Source organism: Myotis yumanensis, unplaced genomic scaffold (assembly GCF_028538775.1).
Source record: "Myotis yumanensis isolate MYYU_CA2020_CCGP unplaced genomic scaffold, mMyoYum1.0.hap1 SCAF_11, whole genome shotgun sequence".
Classification (NCBI taxonomy): Eukaryota; Metazoa; Chordata; class Mammalia; order Chiroptera; family Vespertilionidae; genus Myotis; species Myotis yumanensis.
This window is the reverse complement of record NW_027223762.1, coordinates 41859989-41865988: the sequence shown is the minus strand read 5'-3', so window position 1 is coordinate 41865988 and position 6000 is coordinate 41859989. Positions and strand designations below refer to the sequence as shown.

At 46.7% G+C, this 6000-nt stretch overlaps 1 protein-coding gene across 3 annotated transcripts in view; it reads left to right on the top strand.

The window, feature by feature from the left end:
- Positions 1–1037: 1037 nt before the first annotated feature.
- Positions 1038–6000, top strand: part of ADD2 (adducin 2) — a 96480-nt gene continuing 91517 nt past the window's right edge. For 2 of the 3 annotated variants that reach the window (XM_070429430.1, XM_070429427.1), the window contains exon 1: positions 1038–1340. The gene's annotated coding sequence lies outside the window, so the exon portion shown is untranslated. Of the gene's footprint in view, positions 1341–4300; positions 4321–6000 lie in introns of those variants that run through there. The other variant, XM_070429429.1, reaches the window with a different exon arrangement.

The window sequence follows — 6000 nt, the reverse complement described above, 5'->3', positions numbered from 1 at the left end:
GGAATCACTAGGGATGCTTGTCACTAATACCGATTCCTGGGCTCACCTCTGGGGATTCTGATTCTGCAGCAGCACTTTGGTGGAGTCTGATGATTTTTCTGGGGGCATCTAAGGACTGTGGTGTCCCAGAACCTAGAAGGAGCAGAGGGACCGTAACCTTGCTGGGGGCAGTGACCGCGGGCTTTTCTGGAAGTTGAACTTGCCCTAAAATCACCTTTTTAGAAACACTTGCAGTGAGTGTTGATTTAGGGGAGCTTTGGGGAGCTGGTGGAGATTATTGGGGTCTAAAGTCCCACGCTGCCACTTGATGTCCCTACTCTCTGAGAAATACTGCCAGGAGTACTAGAAATGCGAGACGCCTTTTAAGTACTGTCATTTCACAGAGGAAGACAATAAGGCCCAGAGAGGTTAAGTAACTTTATTGAAGTCACACAGCTAGCTAATGGCAGGTTTGCGACTGTGACCAAGTATTCTGGTTCTTCATCCAGCTCCCCATTCACTAAATACCTGTTTCCTTTGGGGCGGGGAGGGGAGAGAGGTGAGAAGAGGAGGTAGTGAGAACTGGAGGGAGTGGACTCATACCCCCAGAGGGTAGGGCAACAATGTTGTTCTCTTCAGAAACAGACTTAGGATAGGGATACTTTCGGCTTGGGATTCAAATGGTCAGACAATTGCTATTAAGATCAATAGTAGTGTTATCTTCTAAAGGCAAGCTGTCCCCCCTAGACAAGAAATATTCCAAGTGTAAGACTTTTTCTTTTTCTTTTTCTAAATCCCAGGGAGGTATCCTCTAAGGGAGGTCACGTTTCAGATTTTCTTCCTTGTAACAGAATCCTCATATTAGCTCTTGGCTGCGGGGGCAGTTGGAGGTGTGGGTGTGGACGTGGGCAGAGGCCCGGCGGCAGGACTGCGGCAGCGCGGGCGGGGGCACTGCGGGCGGGGGCACTGCAGCACCGCAGCCCGGGCGGCCCGGCAGGGCCCGCAGGAGGGGGCGCTGTGGGCACCGCCAAACGTCCTTTTGTCAGCGCGCAGCGCCGGCGATCTCTCCTTTCCTCCCGGCCTCGTGCGGGAAAGGGATTTAATTCTGGTGGCAGGAGTGGCAGCCTCTATTGTGGGCAGTCGCCGGTGACGCCAGAAGCTGCATCGCCGGTGGGATTCCAGGCAGGCAGCCCTGACGGCGCGGGGCTGCGGGATGGCGAGACCACGCCGCTCTGCGCATTAGCTGGGTGCGTTTATGAAGCAGATCCAAAGGGGGAAGAAAAACAACAACAACAACGAAACAAAACAAAAACTACAGCCTACGGTGGGAGCCCAGAGATGGAAACAACGCCGCGCAGAAGGTAAGCCCATCTCCGGAAGGGGCGCCGCGGCTCGCCCGGGTTTTGTGTATGGTCCTGGCATTTGAGACCCACAGCATCCTTCCACCCCGACTGGTCCAGACCGGCGAGCGCCTGGCAGTGAGTGCGTCTCGGTGCAGCCCTTCCCCGCGGCTGTGTTTCAAGCCTGAAGGTGTCTGCTGATGATGTAACATTGGAGGCTCTGTGGGAAGCCGGGCTGCCGCGCGCTGGCCTCTGCGCCGGGGCTGTGGGACCTGCGGGTCCCGAGCACAACGCCTGACAGGTGGGGCTTTCTTCTGCGCAGGGCGGGCGGGTGCGCGCCTCCCGGGCCGGTCGCCCCTCCTTCCCCTTCCCGCTCGGCCGCCACCCTCCGGGGTAGCCTTGCGGGGCCCCCGCTCGGAGGGGCTGGGCGCGCTCCCGGGCCTGGCCACCTCCCGGGCGCCACACTCCGCAGCTGCGGGGAGCAGGTGGGGCGTCGGCAGCCGCCTGCATTTGGAGCAGGGGGGCTGGCGAGTGAGTGGGTGCCAGTCGGCTTGGATTTTTATGCGTCTCCAGGAGGTCTTGCCAGTCTGCTCATCTCTTAGCTTCCATCTTCCCTCGCCTCTCCTCCCTCCTGCACCCCGGTGGTGGCCACCCTGGGTCCGGATGGCGGGGGGCCGGCGTCTGCTTGTTTTGAAATCTCGACCACAGCCCACCTGGTGTTGGGGGAAGGCTGGGAGGGGCAGACTGCTTTAGGATGCTGATCAGGCGCTGGGGTCCAGCCTATTGTCTTGCCTTTACTCCCCCTTCCTTTTCTTCTCTAATCACCCCTGCCCACCCCCACCCTCCAAGGGAAGGGGGAGAGAAAGAAAAAGCACCAGCCCACGCCCTATCAAACTCTTTTTAAAAAATTGTCATTTATCTGTGACACATGATGATTACCCGTCTGTTTCTTTACACCCACTCTTCCCTCCTCTAGCAGTTTGTCATCTAAAATTCAACGGACTCAAATGAGCCTTATAAAGATCAGAAATCAAACCTCGGTTTCCAAAATGCACATTTTGTGCTTTGTGAGTAACCTGGAAGGAGGGGAGCAAATGGTTGGAGTCCCCTCCTTTCACCCTCGGCATGTGGGATCCGTGAGATATTTAACTTGGGCAGGGAGGGGTGTCCTCAGGAAGGGGATTTGAAAATGATGTTTCATTTTAAGGGGAACACCGTTGGTCAACATTTGAAGTGAAGGCACTTTAAATGAATACGACCAGAGAAGGGGACTGAAGTTGCAGACTTGCAGCCGTCTGCCCACTAGCAAATGAATAACAAATGTTAGAGATTTTTCAAAAGGGGGTGAGGCCATTTAATGTGTTCACTTTATAATGTTGCACCTTCATTCCGCAACGTGATCAGACATTTCTCGTTGCCTGTGGACCTGGATCTTGCCCAAAGCCCCACCCCAACAGGGCTCAGTGAAAGCAAACTTTTCAGTATTAGTATGTTGTCAATACACCTTGGAACACCACTAACAATAAATCATTCTTTGATCCAAAATCCATAACATTTCTGTAGCAAGCCCTGTGTTCTTTCTTCTCCACCAAATTGCTTAGCCCTGTTAGAAATGTACTTGTCACAAACACTGCACAACACTGCTTGGAATGACACATGTAGTTTCTAGGCTCGGGCCGAATTTGCTTTAAATATTAGTATAATGGTGGAATTAGCAAACCTCAGCTGTTCTTAAGAGTTTATAGGTGATTAAATGTGTTTGTTGGCAGAGTTTAATGTTAAGATTTTAAATATATATATATATAAAAAGGCTTTGGTAAATATATTTATTACCTACCTTGTTCCACAAGGGATTTAAGGCAGTTTACAGGGACTCATAAAACATAAACTAAGAAGTAGATGGGAAAGACAAACAGGAAACTAAGGGTAAAGACATAAAATGGTATTAAGAATGAAACTAATACAAAAATACAAGCATAAGACCCTCTACACCTTTCATGAGGGGGGAACAAATCCAACTGTCAATTTTATAGTAGCTGATGCAAAAAGGGAAGTTGACCAGCCCATGACTTGTGTTTTATTTATTTTTTGACTCATTCCTTCACTTGTTCACTCAACAAACATTCCACGTTCTGTAAGACATGGTCCCTGCCCTGATGGCACTTACAGACAAATGCAAGAAAGAGACATTCATGATAAATCTCTCCAATAAATATGCAATTGCATATTATGTTAAGAGCTGTGCAGGAAAAGTACAAACACAAAACATCACATGTCCAGAACATAAAAACACAAAATAAACAATTTTTTTTCCAAATATGATACAGTGTTTGGAATGATCATGTCTTTGTCAAACACAAGGGTGGGTTGCCTTCAGCTGTGTTTTTATAATGTCCCTCCATGTGAGCTCATGATATCACACCACAGGTCTCTCAGGCCCCTTGGGTTCTGAAGATCTATGTCCTTTGAGGGATCTGTGTCTTCTCTAAAATTAGTGGTTTCATTTCAATGATAACCTTACATAATGAATAATGAAAATGTGCTCTGGGTCATCTTGACGGCCACCCCCAAACCAATGCTGGGCCTGACCCTCGGTATCTTCCCATGTGAGCCAGGTCCCAGCACAGATGAGGAGAGGGGAATGGGAACAGGGTCTGTGGGGAGAGAGGTGAGCCTGCACAGGGCACAGGCTTGCCAGACTCAAAAGAACTATTCCTGGCGACCACGGATGCATTGGCAAGGAAAACAGCTCTCATGCCAGCTCTACCCGCATATGGACAGTGTCTCAGCAATTTATTAGCAGCAGGTGTTGTGGTGAGAAAATGGAAAAGTTACTGTTGCTGGTTTCAGCACTAATTGGATTAGATTTCTATTTAATGCAGAGTTAGGAACCCTCTGATAATCCAAAGCAACGATATAGGTAATTTGGTGCAATGGTTAAGTGGAGTCAGACTGCCTGATCTCAAATCCACTTTTCTACTTACTAACTGTGAGACTTTGGGTGAGTTAGTCAACCTCTCTGTTCCTCAGTTTCTTCTTATGATAATATGTGGATAAATATGTGGTATTGATTTTATATGATATTGTGAGGATTAGAGGTATTACATGTAAAAGACTTGGAGCATAGAGTGAGGTTCAACAAATGTTAGAGATTATCACTATTTTTATTAGTATGAAATGACACCTCATTTATGTAGTCACTCCAGGATGGTTTTGATAGTATCCTCTTAAATTAGCCACATATTTGATGTTACTAATATTGTTTTGCACAGCATGCTTTATGTGTTGTCTGCATTTGGATTGTTGAAGTCAAAATCCAGAAAATGATAACATGTAGTAAGTTCACCTGAGACTACATCTTTCTATTGTTAAACCCCAAAGGTGTTGCAGTGAATTCATTTTATTAATTTGACATTTTAAAGTTTGATAGTTGTATTTATTTACATCTTTGTTTTTCAATTTTAGCTATGTAAAAGCTATAAAGTATAAGTATTTAGAACTGGCCTTTAAGAGTGTAATATTTAAGTTACATTTTAATAAAAGTGAATTAGGGTAAGCTTTGGCCCATGAGAAAATTTTTTCTTTCAAAAGGGATTTCTATGCAGTTTTTTTGTATTTTGAACTGTGTACCAGGCCATACCCATGATTCTTGGAATAGAATTTTGAATATCTAGAAGAGAAACTGCAGCCCCAATAATTGACTCCATGTACCTTGACTGCCATAGTTGTACCCTGAAAAGATTTTAAGGCAGTAATACCCAAACCTGCCTCTGTCTTCAGCAAGATAAAGTGCCCATGAAAGGTTAGCCAATCTTATGAAATGAGAAGGAAAGAAAAGCCTATTCTCTGTGTAGTACAATGTTTAGCTGTATGGATTAAAACACATTTATTGATTTTATTCAAATCTATTTAAAATTTTTCTTTGTACCTCAGTGATCTAAGATTATAAGATATATGTTAGTCTCCCATTATAATCATGTTTTTGGTAGATTTTGATATACCAGTATATCTATCATAGACATAAACATATATATGTCACACAGACATATTTGATTGCCCAGGACTGATGGGTTTCCTGGGATGAGAACTTGCAGCACTAAAACCAAGATAGTGCCAGGCAAAGCAAGATCAAGACAGATCCATTTTAGTTTCAGAAGACAGGGAGAGAACAATGGGCCCAGATTCTTTAAGGACTCTCTGGAAGATATGGTACAGATGGTGCCAACCAACATCAGCCAACCCATGATTCAACAAGGGTCCCTTCCGGGCAAGTTGGGTCCTAGACTATTCCTCGGGCTCACTGCACCAGGCCTGGATGGGTTGTGGTATGATTGGTGGGGACAGGAAGGGGCAGGGCTCTAGGAACCTATCAGCACTTCCACCTTGAGTGTCTGAACCCCCAATCTGAACATGTGCAGAGGGAGCCCCCAGGAAAGTAGGGCTTTAACATAGCCAGCTTAAAAGCCTGGTCATTTCTAATTACCTCAACAGTTGTAGCTAAAAATAAAGATATACCCTATATAACAAAACCCTAGTATGCAAATCGACCAAATGGTGGAACGACCGGTCGCTATGATGTGCACTGACCACCAGGAGGCAGACGCTCAACACAGGAGCTGCCCTCTGGTGGTCAGTGCACTCCCACAACTGGAGCACCGCTCAGCCAGAAGCCAGGCTCATG